Source organism: Balaenoptera borealis, assembly GCF_965194805.1.
Source record: "Balaenoptera borealis genome assembly, chromosome: 10".
Lineage (NCBI taxonomy): Eukaryota > Metazoa > Chordata > Mammalia > Artiodactyla > Balaenopteridae > Balaenoptera > Balaenoptera borealis.
Window position 1 is genome coordinate 52771912 of NC_138874.1, and position 16739 is coordinate 52788650.

Below are 16739 nucleotides of genomic sequence, written 5' to 3' on the forward strand. Positions count from 1 at the left end.
ATTTCCTGAAAATAACAGCTTGAAAATTCAAGAATAGGTCTCAAAACTGCTATGATATTGCATATGATTCATGAGTACTTCACTTACGAGTAAGTCAAATGTTGATTAAAGTTCACATCATTTTCTTCTTTAAGCTTCTGTAATATTTCTGATATAGTGCTGGGCTGCATTCAGTATGGCAGTAGGCAGAGCATTATCTCCAAGAAACCCTGATCTTCACTCTTTACAAGTCGACTCTTTAACCACTAAGCATGCAATTAGCTTAAAAGCATTAGATGCCCAATTTGTCAACTTCTGTGGGAGTTTCTGAAGTCATTTTCATGGTGTATTGTGTAAGTTATGCAGAGCCATATTGGAGTTTTGCTAACACTAAATAAAATATGCAGTGCAAATTCATACAATTTGCAAAAGTTGACCACGATTTTAGCTGACAATATTCCAAGAACAAATTGTTTCAAGTAAAAACTGGACGCTGTTTTTGGCTCTTTGAGATAATTTGTGCAGCACCTTTAAGCAGAACAGTTCTCTCTGTTATATCCTTAACCTAAATCTTTAGGCTATTAATCACACTGAGAGTCACCTTGGTTGGTATTTTCTACATATTACTTTTGTGGGAGACAACCGAATTGAATCTAATCATACTTTTTCAGTGATATCTTATATAAAAGAGATTGAAAAAAATCATTATGTGATTCACCTCTAGGAATATTGCTACCATTTAAAATAATAAACTGAAAGAGCTCTTTAGAGGAGAACTTGAAAATCAGGAAGGCAAGTTTTAAGCAGCTGATACCTGAGGGAGTTTATAGTATGGACCCTATGAAGAGGGACATTGAAATAAAGTATAGACCATTAGGCAGCATGCCATACACTACTCCCAATGGCTAAACTCACACATAAATCCATACCTTCAAGTGGAAAGACTCCTTTAAAAGAAATCCAAGACCATCTATTCTCTATCCTAATCTATGTTTTTAGTCCTATCTTCTGCCACATCTTCTCAAGTACTATCCTTTACAGTAACAATATTTCTATATATTTCTATCTCTTCTCCCAAGTTCTTACATATAATGTACCTCTGACTACAGCAAGTGTCTCCCAAAATAACTCCCTATTAAAATCCTACCTGTTTCTCAATGGTTTCCACGCAGAGTTACCCCCAACAACTCTGCTCAAAAGTAAACCCTCACCTCTCCTTTTCCAATAGCATTTTGAAAATTTCCTAAAATGCTCATTGAGTTTCTGTACATGTTCATCGCCTTTACGATATTGTTAAAATCTTGATGTTGGCAAGTATATCTTAATTTTTTTTTATTCCTGAAAGTAACGTGTATAGAACTTATTAAATAGTGTTGACTAGTTTATAAGTGAACAACTTGATTCAAAACACAACATAGTTTTATTAAGAACCTACTAGATTCTGGAAGAGATTTTAGCATCTGCTCAAGGCACAGCTAAATCCTCTACTAGCTGAGGTTGTTGGTACCCACCTAAACTTCAGTTAGACCTAGTTTTTCTCAGCAGTAGCATTAATGATATTTATGATTGGAAAGTCACCATCATCTGAGCCCATTCTGTACACTGCAAGATGTGTGGCATCCAGGGACCCCTGTCTACTAAATTCCAATAACAATGCCCAGGCACTATGAGAGACAAAAATTGACCCCACGCATCTCCAGATACCTCCTAAGGGGAAACACAGTAGAGGGCTATTAAGTCCTTTACCACATTTTCTTTGTGAGAGTGAGTGTGCAACATGTGCATGATGGAGACTGTGTCTAGTGAAGGAAGTGGGAAGAAGAGGAAGGGAGGAATAGGAGAGAGAAATAAAATTCTGAATGTCAGAGTAATAAAGCAATGGTAGCAATTACTCGGATTGCCACCGATACACAACGGGCTGTAAGACAGGTTCTCATTTTACCTAAAGAATCTATCCCTTATTCTCCAGTTTAAGGCAGTGGTAGCTCTTGGTTGTCTCTTTCCACTTCACAAAAGCAGAGACAGTCAAAAGGAGGCAGGAGTAGGACAGACAAAGAGACACTTCCCACCCCCAACGCACACAAAGCATCAGGAATAATATGAAAGACTTCTGTTGAGCTGGTCGTAAAAACTCAATAGTTTCTGTGATGTGATTCATCAGAACAACTAAAAGATGTCAACCTTCGCAGAGCTAACAGCAATGGCATAGAAAACTTTAATAAAGGATGACAGGGGGTGACAGCATGAAGAGATTAAATACGGACTATAAAGATGATTTCCTAATTTCTACGCAGAGCTTCACCTTAGTTTAAAAGGTTTCATTGGGTCAAAGACATTTTGTTCTCCAGGTAATAAAAGAAAGTCACTCTCATTTCAAGAAGTATACAGTTTTCCCTTCTCTCTTGCCTGCCTCTCCGCCTCCCTCCCCCACCTTTCTTTTTTTTTCACCCCCAGATTTTTACTGGGTCCTTGCTCTATTTATCCAGATGTATTTGGCTCAGTCAAGCCATTTTATGCCTTTTTATTACTTTTGCACGGCATAAAAATAAATAAAGCAAGGAGAAATAGCCCCATCCTGCTTAAAAGCCCTCGTTCCTTCTGTTTTCAAAGCCTTAACAAATCATCAAGCAATGAGCTAGGACTGAAGGTGAATTCTGTGTGCTGAGGTAAGGGACAAAAAGGGCAGGATATTAAAACATAACCACAGATAACAGTCAGAGCCTGCCTGCATTTGCTCAGAAGAGAAGATGCTCCTCAAAGGAAGCCTTAACAGAAGCCATCATTAGGTCAGCATAGCCCTGCTAATGGAAAAGGTACCACTTACAGTAAAGGGCGGGGGCAAAAAAACTCAGAAAACACGGTACAGATCAGCACTGTATAGGGAAAGCAATCACATTCTTCATCAGTAAATAAACTGCCAGGAAAAGCTATATTGAAAAGAACAGATCTGAGTATAGATTTCATTCAATTAAATCTCATTAAAATTATTATTGAATATTATAAAAACTGTCCCAATGTGATCCAGACTTATAATCTTAACTATGAGTCTTTCCATGAATTCTGCCTCACCATTGCTCCCATATAACTATCACAGTTAACGGCACTCTCTCATGTGATTCCCTAAAGCTGCCCACACGTTTGGAAAAAGTCACTTTATAAATAAACTCTTCTTGAGTTATCTGAATTTGAGTGTTCCATCTGTTTCCTGTTGGGACCCTGCTGGAGAACTTTCTAATACTGGGCTGTCCAATATGATAGCTACCAGTCATATGTGGCTATTCAAATTTAAATGTAAATTAATTAAAATTAAATAGCATTAAAAATTCAATTCCTCAGTTTCTTAATTTAAAGTGAGCAATCGCCACATGTGTCTAGTGGCTACTGTACTGTAGAGCACATATACAGAATACTTATCTCAGAAAGATGTATTAAACAGCACTGTTCTAAAACATATCTTTGTTTATTCAAATGTATAATGAGTTCCTACTTTTATATGTCACCTTTTATTTGAGAATAAAATAATGAGCAAGAAACAAACAAAATCCCAACCCTCAAGATGTTTAGTAAAGAAAATTGAGATCTAATTCTGTCCCTTTTTTGTTCTAAAAATCTTCACTCTATTCCCACTGCTAATGGAATTAAGAACAAACTCTTGATCATAGTGTTCAAGGCCCCACAGGATCTACTCCCATATTTACTTATCAAACATTAATGAGATACCTTAATGGATCTTTTATTTTCTAGGCTATACAATCACAACTTGGGAACTCACAACAGGTGAGTGACAGACAGATCTTTATTTCAAACACATCAGTCTGGCTGGAGTCTGCACAATGTATTTGAGGAGATTAAGAACAGACACATGCCAAAAAGTTAGACAGTTCCAGCAACAGCCCACAGGAGAGACGAAAAGTGTGAAAATTCATGCAATGGCAGTCATGAAACCAAGCAGGACCCTGTGGGGTTCCTGGGCATGGAAGCCTTTCTGTGTCTCCTGTTTCTTGTTTGTAGGGAATAGACTCCAGCCTCCATGAGCTTCCCTGATTTCCCAAGGGCAGATTCAAACAGTTGCTAATCAGGGAAGGGATGGATGGGGAGACAAGGGAGGAGCAGTCAAGAAACAATAGTGCAGCCTTGGGGCAGGGTCCTGGTTCCCTCTCAAGGGATACACATAACAATATCTTTCAGCTCTTCTGCAGAACTAAAACCCCTACTAAAGGGAAGATGTTCCATAGAGAAGGTCACAGTTTGATAACCTAGAGAAACTCATCAGGAGGCCACCTGAGGCCAGATTAAAGGAACCAGAGAAGCTCATTAGGAGACCATGTGAGGCCAGATTAAAGGAGTGGAGGCCCTGCACACACCCTGATCCTTATCAGCAACTCTGCCCTTGAACCATTGCTATAAACCTCCTCACCAAATCCCTCCGGGTTGGGACACACGGTTTTGAGAGGCACGAGCCCACTGTGGCCCCCTTTGCCTGGCAAAGCAATAAAGCTATTCTTTTCTACTCCACCCAAAACTCTGTCTCTAAGATTCGATTCAGCACTGGTGCACAGAGGCTGAGTTTTCAGCATCAGTGAGGATGAAGATAATAGACTTAAGGACTCTGAATGAGTAATCTGGGTAGGATGACACTGGCAGATGCTGGCAAGTGAAGAAGAGAGAACAATCTCTCTCACTAGACTTTACAGTCCTTGAGGGAGAGAAACTTTGCACATGTGATTTATCCCTCATAGCATCCAGCACAGTGCTTTGCACATAGTAGGAGCTCAGAAGTTATTTGTTGAATAAATAGAGGAAAGAAAGGTTGGATAATCTTTGGCAAATCTTTGGCAAATCTCATAACATTTCTAGACTTTATTTTTCACACCCATAAAATGAAGATTTGCCCCAAATTGTTCCCATATTTCTAACTCATATTCTATGAAAGGGCCATGTTCTCTTTTAAAAATTATAGAATAATCTGTTATTTTTATTGTACAATATCTTGCATAAACAGCTGTTAAAAATGTGTTGGAAACATGCATGCATAATATAAATCTGCATTGGTACAAATAAAAGAAGACTTTTGAACTAGGAAGGCCACGATGCTGACCTTACAAAAACTAGGAAGTCTCAAATACTAAGGCATGGGGTTTAAAGCAAATGAAAATTTATCTAATTCACAGTCAAAAGAAAATGTTATCAGTGCAGAGAGGAGCTCTGTATGGAGTTTAAAAAGCAAGAAAAAAATGTTTTTGTTGTTATTTTGTTATGTTTTCTTTTTGTTTTTTAAATGTGTACCATTTTATTCAACCTTTTAAAATGACACATTTCCCTTTAAATGGGAAATCTTTATTTCACGGCAAATATGAATGATGATGCCCTTAAATTAGTTCCTCTCTACAGAAATAGCTTTAAAAATATTTTATGTTTAACACATAGCAGAGGCACAGATTCTAGTCCACATTTTTCGGGCATGAAAGACATACAAATAGACGAATATAAATGAAAAATTAATTAGCTTCTAGACCGCCACTGTACTGAGTGGCATGTCAGGAAAACTTCTTAACATGGTATCCTAAAAAATCTTTCTGAAGCAAGGTTTGTGCTATGAAAATGAAATTAAAACAAACAAAAAATTAACTCTGAGATTTGAAATAAGGTTTTTAAAAATAACTTTATAAGAACAGAATGACTTAGCTATCAAGGGAAATAGGTTGAAGATTTCAAGTGTCTTGACCTTTCATATCGTTTGGGAAAGTACAATGCCACCCCAAGTAGCTGCCTGCTGGGGTGGAACTGGAAGTGAGTGGGAACCAACTTTGTCAAATGTCTGCCACAGCTAAGTATTTTACATGTATCTTCTCAAATGCCATTCGCCATAACTCTTCACACATTTGCGCATGAAGACACTGAAGCTCAGTAAGTTTAAATACTTACCCCAGGAGGAAACACAGTAAGTGGTAGGATCAAACTGAACTGAGTCTAATCTCATACTTTATCTACCATACTTGAATGAGCAGTAACTTAAACCCAAATTAATGTTTTATATAAATTTATATCTTAAAAATAAAGAGCAGAATAGCATACAAGTTTGTGGAGTCAGTTAAAATTGTTTGAATCTGTGGCTTGATGGCTTTGTGTCCTTGGACAATTAATCTCTCAAAGCTTTAGTTTCCTTACCAATAAAATGAAGATAATATAGCAATTATATCATAGGGTTACTGTAAGGAATAAAGAGATGAAGGATGTACAAGTTATAGCAAATAGTAAGGGCTCAAGACATGTCAGCAGTTATTACCGTACTTATCAAGAATGGCACCATTGTTACTAACACTTGCATTTCCTCAACTACACAAGCCAGCTGATTTCCCTATGCTTTTCAAAACACTAAACCTTTATCTTGGAATGCCCTCATCAGTTCTCTTTCAACAGGAAATTTCTTAATTCATAACTCAAACTCAGTCCAAGCACCTAAGTCATCTTTTCTGACTCTCCTCAATCTAAAATGCACAATAAAAAAAATAAGACATAAAAATAAAAACCCCTCTCATCTGTTTTTCCACTAATTTCTCCACATATTTTAATTATAGTACCTGTGAAACTTCTTGTCATCTTTTATTTACACTCTGACTCATCTTTTAAATTGCCAAGTCTGTAATCTTAGTACCTGCTCAGTGTTCGGCACTCACTTAATGGCTGTGGATGAAATACATAGATGGAAAAATGGTTAACCACATTTTTATTATAGTAAATAATAATCAAATAGTTTTATTAATAAAAATTTATTTATCTTTTTAAAAAAGTAATTAACAATCATCCTGTTAGCTGTCAAATATTTTATTCAATCAGTGTTTTTGTTCAAAGACTATTACCATTACTCCTTACAAGAAGGTACAACATAAACTTGGTGTGAGGATGAAACTAATATGTGGATCAGAAAATGGGAGTTTTGAAATAAGCAACCTGTGTGACCTTAACTAAGTTGAATCCCCCCTCTTGTCCTTATTCTTCGCATCTGTAAAAGAAGGCCATGAGACTAAATGATCTCCAGAGTCCCTCCCAGCTCTTAGAACAAGAGGTGCTAGAGTTCTCTGTTGATATATAGTCTAGTAAGTGTCTAGTCAAGCACTGAGAACATGACACTGCAGTCTGGTGCATGTGTTCTCAGACCAGAGATGCCTATGCCAGATCCCATGATTTCAACAGATATACCCCAAGCATGACAGAAACATTTGTGGGTTTGCACTGCAATAACATTCAAATTGTTTTACTGGTGATGTTCCTCACCTCCTTTGAATCTCAGAGATGGATATAAACCATGACCTTTCTCCTTTAACGATGTTGCCATGGAAAATCAGTCATACATATGTGCAAGCGCAGAGGCAAAGATCCACTCCAGTGACCAACCAGTAACTTTGAAAGTGACTGGAAGTGAAAGTGACTGAAAGAGTCAGGAGTAACCTGATACTTAATCACTGGCCCTTTCACTCACTGTTCTCACTTCAAGCTGTTTTGTGATAACTTGTCTCAATCCCTGCCTCCCATTTTTCCTCTCTTGCTGCTAGAGTTTACTGTCCTCCACTCAAGCCCAGCAAACTCTGGAACTGACACTGTTCTTAATAAAAAGAAATTGAAAAGATAGAGATTATTAATTTCAGTGATTCAGCATTAACCTAAATTTGCTGTGACCCCTGCTCTAATGGGTTTCAGATCTTGCCAGCTCCTAGGTCAGTGACAATTCCTATAAATCACACTATGGTTACTATTAAATAAAAGGAGAATGTTCAAAATTGAAGGTTTTACTTAGGTTCAGAGTAGAATCCAAGGATACTGTGTACATTAAAGGTACCTAAATGCATGTCTCAGGTTCATGCAGTGAAAATACAAAATACAGATAATCAAGGTATTTAACCATATTTCCATCTTTTATGTTAAAATTTTTGTCATTTCTTTTATAAAGTGATGGCTTGGTTATTTAATGGTAACATAACATTTTTATTTGACATAGCAGAATAACAGGAAACCTTCTGTCAGTCTCACAGGTTGTGTGTGTATGTGCATGTGTTTTGTTTCTAACTGTTTAAATAAATATAAAGCTTTGGGAATTAATGGTTTAAAACAATGAAATAAGAAATCTGCCTAATCTCACAATCAAAATTGACTAAATCAGTTAGTTGTGCTGCTGACATATAAACAGATTGAAATAATTTCTCTGCTTTTGAAACTGGACCTATTTTCTCAGCTTGTTCAGGACTTTTTATATCAATTGCATTGCATTTAAAATAGCATTTGTGTTAAATTGCTTTTAAAAGTTGGTATAATAGTGGAATCAGATAGATATTCTTCAAACCTTAGTTCCAAGACTTATTAACAAGGTGACCAAATACCAGCTATGTAAGCTAAGCTTCAGTCTCCTCATCTATAGAATAAGGATGACAATACTTGCTTTAGGGGTTGTTGTACGAATTAAATGAGATAATGTACATAAAACATGTAGGGCCGTAACTGTCTTATAACTGACATTTAATAAATTGTATTTATTATTAGCAATAAAAATAATTGTCTGTTAGACCACTGAGGGTAAAGAGCAGAAACTATTTTATTCACTGCTGTATTTCCAGTGCTTGGCCATAATAGATGCTCAGTGTTTATTGATGTGAATGAATAAAAAAATGATTGAACTGATGAATGAATTAACATATGAAACATGATAGAGATCTATCTGAAAAAGATTTGCCTATTTTCATCTAAAAGATTGTAGATCTTGTTACACAGGACATGGACCCCTTGAAAATAGTATAATCTTCAGGACAGTCAATGTAGACAAAATATAGATATCTAGGCCAAAGTTCACAAATCCTCTAATTTCAGTTAATGGTTAAATTGTGTATTATGTCTTCACTGACATTTCAATTTCCAAAATCCCTTTATTGAGTCATTGTCAGGGGTTGCTAGCATATTTCAGAAGGAGATATGGCTCATTCTAGAAATCCTTTTGATTTTGTGATGCCTGACCCAACACCAGCTTCATGACAGTGCCTATGCACGAAGAAAACAACTGTGATATTAAATAAGAGTGGCTGTAAGAAAGTGGAAGAATGCAATATTTTGTGTTGTCAATTATACCTTGAGTTCTTACCGCAAAAGCTTTTTTTTATGACATTCAAAACCACTACCAGAGTCTAATATGCAATGATATGGCATTATACACACAGACCAAATAAATTATTTTCCATCTTTTAAACAGAACCACTGTTCTTTAGTAATTTTTCTGTCTCTACAATGCTTTGGGAGGTAGAGTATTAGAGCAATACTGATGTCATTAAAATTTTATCGTCTGTCATTCCTACAGTTTCTTAAGTCTAATTTCCACTCCTTTTGTTTCCTAAGCCAGGTTTTCATAGTTTAATTATACTCAATATGTCAAACTTCAGCCAACAGTAAGCTTTAGAGTTTGAGTTACAGTCTAATTTTTTCTATTGCCCGTACATACGAAATCTAGACCACATAGATTTCCACCATTTTGATTACTGTTTTCACTTTCACCATCAATTGTAATCTGTGTCTTTCAGACATGTTTATTTTTAACACTATAAAATAAGAGTACAATGGATTTATTTTTTATTGATTAAAGTAAATACTTTCTATCATTGCTGTCTTCAATTAGCACTTTCAAGGCTCGTAATTCAAAGAGTTTCAGATTCTGCAGCATGGAGGAAAGTTAAAGAAAGGTTCCACTTTGAAGAAACTTAGCCTATAAAATTCTTTTTCTTTAAAATTAATTTTAGCAGGTAATAATTTTCTTCACAATTAAAATTTCCTTATAAATAGGCATATTCTTTTATATCAAGTCTGCTTAGCCTATTGAAAAGATATTATTTTTTATGAAATTTGATTTGTGCTTATATCTTTAACAGAAAAAAGTCTCATAAACAAGATCTAATTTATGTGCAGTCAGAATAACTACTGATCCATGTGGTATAATTTGAAAGGCACCAATGGCTCCTGCTTGAAAATATTCTGTCCCTCCCATGCACCCACTCCCAGACCCTACCCGGTATATGAAATTTTCCATTCCTCTCTATTACATTTAAAATATACATACGGCATTTCACACTGAGGTACCAGACCAAGATAATGATTTTCAAAAGAAATAATTAACCTCACATATATAATGAAGGTATAAAGGTCAAAATGTGTGGAGACTGAGGAAGATTTTTAGGAGAGGATTTATATGGACAAAGCTAATCTGAGATTCCCATCCTCCCCCTACATCCTCATTCACACAAGTCTAAAAGGGACCATTTAGAAAGTGTAATATGAGTCCCTGGCAGCTGAGATTCAGTGGGCAAATGTAAACTCTCTCCTGAGAAATCTACCTGCTAAGAGGTGGTTGGCTAGTTGCTGATGAATAGACAGAAGAGGTGACTGAATTCTAATGTGTGAACATTTTCTGTGGTCCAGAGGTGAACCTCTTGCCAAAGAAAGCTGGTCTGGGGTCAACTTGGTTTTTGTTCAAGATCATTTCCTCCATCAGTAAATAAAGCTAAGTTATATCGATGACTGGATTTAAGAATAAGCAGGCAGCTGCAGGAGAAGTATCACTCACATCAAGTGAATTGCAGGTGAAATGGGGACCTTCAAGGAACTCGTGAAATCACTGGTGCCAGATTTTTTTCCATTTGCCCCTCCAGATCCACTCACTACCATTTTTCATCACACTGTAAGCCCAGATTTTATAAAGATGTTTCCTTGTTCCCTGCCTTCAGGTGGGTTTGGTCAGTAGGAGGCACAGGAAGATGAGAGGAGAGTAAGGTTGGGGTATTTATTTTCTGGTTGCTATTCTGAGGGGTTGCTATAAGCTGACTGTGTTTGTCTCCTGAAGACACAGCTCCTGTCAGGCAGCCTTCTTCATACACAAACTGGGGAAGACTCATTCACAGCCCTATCTCGAATGAATTTTTCTCTCTGTTTCTCTGCCTTCTCACTCCTCCATGGCAGAAGGTAAATTCTCAGGGAAGTGCTGAACAGCCTTAGTTTAGAGAAAAAGGAACAGGAAGCCCTTTTATGACCAAGCCCAGTCCCTTGTCTAGCTTTGTTAGCTCTAGTTCTCCTGGAAGGGAGGAGGGGCAAGTGACGGGCCACAGCAAAAGCACAAAAGTAGGTAGGCGCTAGTGGCAAAAGATATTCTCATTCTCAATCTAATCAGCAACACTTAAAATGAAATGAAACATCATTTGGCCAATGGCATGTGTAATAGATACTTGTGCTACCACGTCTTCTCAAATATGCAGATTTAGTGAGTGATTCTTCTGCAGACGATCAAGGCACAGAGATTTCAAGGTCCTTCAGTAAGCTTTAATTAATGCTATCAAACAGAGCCTAGAAAACGCCCGCATATCTGAGAGGCAAAACTAGATACTGTACATTCAAAAGGGAAGCTATAAAATAACCATTTGAAATGTGCTTATGAATCCGAAGCGGTTACTGCCGCTATTTTACCATCTCTTCAGGAGATTTATACATCACTCTTCATCTTAAGTTTGCAAGGCAAAACTAGATAACACCTCGGCTTCATTATTATTTAGCCCTGAACAAAACTCAGTAAATTTAACTTAATAAATGATATCATCTATTTTGGTTCAGGGGGAGTTCAGAGTCTTAAATGTTAGGTTTTTATTTATTTAATGACCACTGCTCTCTTTCCCAAGGGTCAACTTTCCTCCCCACTGAGACTGTGCAAACTGGCCTACCCAGTAGTAGAGACGGACATCTGGGGAGTCATAAACCAAGCCTCTCTGAGCTGGGGTGATTTGGACGCAGTGTTATATATCAGTTCCAGACGTCAGGGAAGACTGATAGAGCAGTGCAAATCTCCCGATGAAGCACAGCTGAGTTGCAGGAGATTGCTGTGATGATAATCGCCAGAACAAACCATAAATTCTGGACGCAGAATTAGGAATGGTCTGTAAACAGCAAATAATGGGTGTCTAAATTGAAAATGAAGCTATCTGTTGCCTGTAATATTTCTTGCAGTGTGGCTTAGGCAGCCAGTAATGTTCGAGACAGGCATGATGTTTCTCAATGTCTCCCATTAGAAAGCCAAGCATATTAACTCCTCCTTCCATCAACCTCCGGAAACGGAACTAAATGAACTAGCTAGAAATCATGGGGCATAAAATACAGATTTAACACTGTGCAGCAAGAACATTACAGGTTAACAAAAAATACAGAGAAGCACAAGTATTGCATTTAAAGAACCACCATAGCAAGCACTAAAGGAAAGAGCTTAAATAATTTACCTGGGTCACTCTCTCACACACACTTCTACATAAAAAAATGAATAAAACTTGACTTTCCTGCACCTGATTGTACGGAGATGTCAGTCAATTTAGTGTGAATCTTGATTACACAACAATTTTAAAGATATGGAAGTATGTGGATCGAGGATAACTACGGATATATACTGTTGAAACTGGGCTATGACTTGAAGGATATTTTTGCCACTTTATTAAATAGGTAAGAATCATGTAATAAGCACATTTTTAGTTCACTGGGATAATTTATAAATAAGTATGTTACTTGTTACAAGTATGTGAAAAAAATTTCTTCCACCATTTTATAAATAAAACACCATTTTTGCTCTATTTAAATGCTTTGTTCTTATGACAACAAACTAAAGCCAAGATTTATAGGTTAGTGGCATCTAAATTCATGAAAATTTACTATTACTCCTGCTAAAACAATGTAAGCATACAATCCATTTAACCAAGATTTTAATTTTTTTATACTGAACTTACGGAAGAATAAAAATTCTTGTGGATTCTTTGTACTGTAATGAAATAGAAAGTTCTCTGTATTGATCTAAGCTGATAAAGTGCATGAAGCAGTTCACCATGAATGTGGGGTGGGGGTAGGCTGGTGCTGTTCAAGATATTTGACAAGCACTTCAGCATGGGCAGGGGGCACTTAGGGACCAGGAGCAGTAGGGTGGGAGCTATTGCTTATTGGTATGAAAGTATCTACGTATTTAAGTCATCAGTGCTCTGTAGGGGCAAGATGCTGAATGTTAGCTTGGCAGCATTTGCTGCTGGAGAGGTGAAGGAGAAAAATTTAAATTGATACACAGCAATCACAAGGCATACCAGGGACTCTTTATAAGCATTGTGCCTCAATTAGAAGGTGTCTCTACCCAAAAGAATGTTCCCTACCCCCACCTCCATCACTCTATAGGCCAGAAATAGTCAAGTTAAAGAGAAAGAGAGCTAAGAGACAAAAATACTACTTCTGAATTAACAAGTAAAGCCACGACCAATATTTTGCAGAGTACATGGAAGAGAACCAAAGGCTAAATAATACCAATAATGTAACAATGATAATGTCAAATATTAATAGTTTACTTGTAAGGTACCAACCACTGGATCTACAGACATTATTTTATTGAATCCTCTCAATGACCCTACTAAGTAATTACGGTCTGCTTTTGCCATAAGCAAACCGAGGCTGAGAGGAGCAAACTGTTCCTCGTGAACACAGAGCTACAAGGTGATAGACTCAGACTTAGGACACAGGTGTGTCTGATTCCTGAGGTTTTAATTGCTATGTTACTTTTCTCCCATATTGCTAAACACTTGTTTCTAGAAATATACCTTACGTTATTAGATTAGCAAATATTAACTGAAAAGAACCCATGTACAAAAGAGCAATACCCCAGCAAAGAATATGTTTGACAAGAGCAGTATGAGGCACAAAAGAGGACCATCGGGCAATGGAAGAAGGACACAATTTCATACAGAACATAAGTTAATTCCTTTGCATCCTTGGAGCGGAGGGATATGAGTTGAATATCAAAGAACCACTGGAAAACTTACACATTTTGTGATATACCATAGTTATTGTACAATTAAATATATGTTATTCTCACCTTAAGTTATAAGATTGGTCAGCCTAACCAAATAATTTTATCGTCTTAATAAAATTTGAACCAAAGAACGTCTTCATGTCCAAAACTCCTGACCTATCCACCCAAACTTGGATCTCTTCATCACCAGCCATGAAGGGCCACGCACTGGAAATGCAGATACCACCCCAGCTCCTCCTACTCCTGCCAATACTCATCAGGGCCTTTTATTAATACTGCTGGAATCCACTCATTCTTAACCACCGCCACTACCATACTCCTTTATTGCTTGTACTACTGTTACCATTCTCTAACTGGTCTACCTGTAACTTTCACCCTCCCAGCCTCTGAGCCAATGCATTCTCCAATCCGCAGTCAGTGTGATTTTGAAATAAAGAAATAATTAGAAATTCCCTTCGTGTCGCATCCCCCACTTTAAAGCCCATCACTGGTTTCCCTTTAAAAGTTTTCTAACAGGGACCCAAATCCTTACATCCTAAAGGTCCTAAAGTCTTATATCCTAAGGCCGTGATTTGGCTTCTGCCTAACCATCTCTCCAGCTCTGTCTCAGGCCACCTCTTTACTATTTATGCGCCAACCGTTACAGCTTTCCAGATTCTTAAACATGTCATTCCCTCCCTCTCCACAGGGCTCTGTTCATGCTGTTTTCTCAACTCAGAATTCTCTTCCCACACTCACCTCCTGTATTCAGATCGTGGGTATTTCCCGCTCATCCTTGAGATCTCAGTTGCAATGCTGTTTCTACCAGAAAGCCTTCCCAGACTCACAACACTTAGAGATGCTTATTACAGCTTGTAATTATAAATATTTTTTGGTCATTAATTAATGTACATCTCCCCCAATTAATAGACTGGGAATATTAGGAGGGCAAAGGACTGAGTCACTTTTTTTTTTTTTTTTTTTTTAAATAATGAGAACCTCTGGGAACTACATTTTTGTCTTTTTTTTTTTTTTTTTTTTTTTTAATGGCTGTGTTGGGTCTTCGTTTCTGTGCGAGGGCTTTCTCTAGTTGCGGCAAGCGGGGGCCACTCTTCATCGCGGTGCGTGGGCCTCTCACCATCGCGGCCTCTCTTGTTGCGGAGCACAGGCTCCAGACGCGCAGGCTCAGCAATTGTGGCTCACGGGCCTAGTTGCTCCACGGCATGTGGGATCCTCCCAGCCCAGGGCTCGAACCCGTGTCCCCTGCACGGGCAGGCAGACTCTCAACCACTGCGCCACCGGGGAAGCCCAGGACTAAGTCACTTTTGTTCACCACTCTCCTCAGCACTTAGTATATGCCTGACACTTATAATCTGCAATAATTAGTATTGAATAAGCTAATGAATTGCTCATATTTATAAGGATATTAGATATTTTTATAAGAATATTGGGGCTGAATGGCCCTTATTACAACTAATATTTTCTTACTTGAGTAAGCAGTACTCTGTGGAAAATACTATCTTACCAATGTTTATTCCTATGTGGGTGGACTACATTTTTCATTCATCTGCTAAATTACCTGGTACATTTTTAACTTGTACAACTGCCAAATATGTAAGATTTCACTGGGAAAATGGCACATCATATAAAAGAATAACAATAGTTCTAAAGGACTATTTTGTAAAATAATTTTAAAAGACTGATAATGTTACGCTAACAAATTATAAATTATGAGACATTTACCTCTTTAATTTATTTTACCAGTTGCCTATATAGCTTTGATATACCAAATGTTACTTAAAATATCTTATTTTCTAAAAATATATATATTTTTTTATTTTACATTATACATATATTATGTATTACATATTTTAATATATATATATATATATATATATAAAACCTCCTTTAACATTTAGCTTGTAAAGTAATTATCTTTTCTGAAAATGTGTCATTTACATTTGTTCTGGTCTTGAGGTTAAAAAAGGTACTCGAAATCACCTATCATTTATAGGAACAAGTATTGTCATGATGTCTATTAATATTCTCCATATTTCGTTATTTTTAACTTGTGACCCAGTATCATTAATTCATATGAAGCAAAATTTTAAGTTTTAAGTGTTCCAGAGCACTGTTTCTCAAACTTCAGTGTCCATAACAATCACCTGTGGATCTTGTTAAAGTGTAGCTTCTGTTTCTTTAGGTCTACCTGCAGTCTGGAATTTTGCATTATTAACAATCTCCCAGGTGATACTGATACAGCAAGTCCATGAACCATACTTTGAGTAGCAAGGATATAGAATAAATCAAATACTCATAACTAAATCCCACACTGCTGAGATATCCGACATTCTCTGTTCTTTTTCTTTTTGCTTTGAATTCTGGCACACAAACATATACAATCCCTTAATGTTATCAATGTCAAAAATCAAAAGTCAATTACCACTTGGCAACCTATACCACCTATCTGTTTTTGAAATATCAAAATCTAACCTGGAATAGTAGCTATAGTATTAGACAAAATCATGGAAGATATTATGAGGAGTAATTACAGCAGTCTAAAACAAACTTCTAAAGACTGCCCGGCCACCCACATATGAGCAGGAGTTTGCATAAAAGCTGTCCTATTTAGGAAATTATCTTTTCTACAGGTTCACAAGAGTGTTGAAGGGTTTTCTAACTATTGTTTTTCATTGATCAACAGAATATGGAAAACAAAAGAATCTTACTAAATATGTACAGAAATTGCTTCATTTGTAAATGGAAAATTGAGTCAAACAAAAGTCCAGGACCAGATGGCTTCACTGAGGAATTCTACTAAACATACAGAGGAGAATTTATACCAATCCTTCTCAAACTATTCCAAAATACTGAAGAGGAGGAAACTCTCCTAAATTCATTCTATGAAGCCACCATCACCCTGACACAAAAC

The 16739-nt window shown here is 37.0% G+C and overlaps 1 protein-coding gene across 5 annotated transcripts in view; it reads right to left on the minus strand.

Moving 5' to 3' along the window:
* Positions 1-16739, minus strand: part of CTNNA3 (catenin alpha 3) — a 1737547-nt gene that overhangs the window by 782378 nt on the left and 938430 nt on the right. The gene's annotated exons all lie outside the window — the stretch shown is intronic.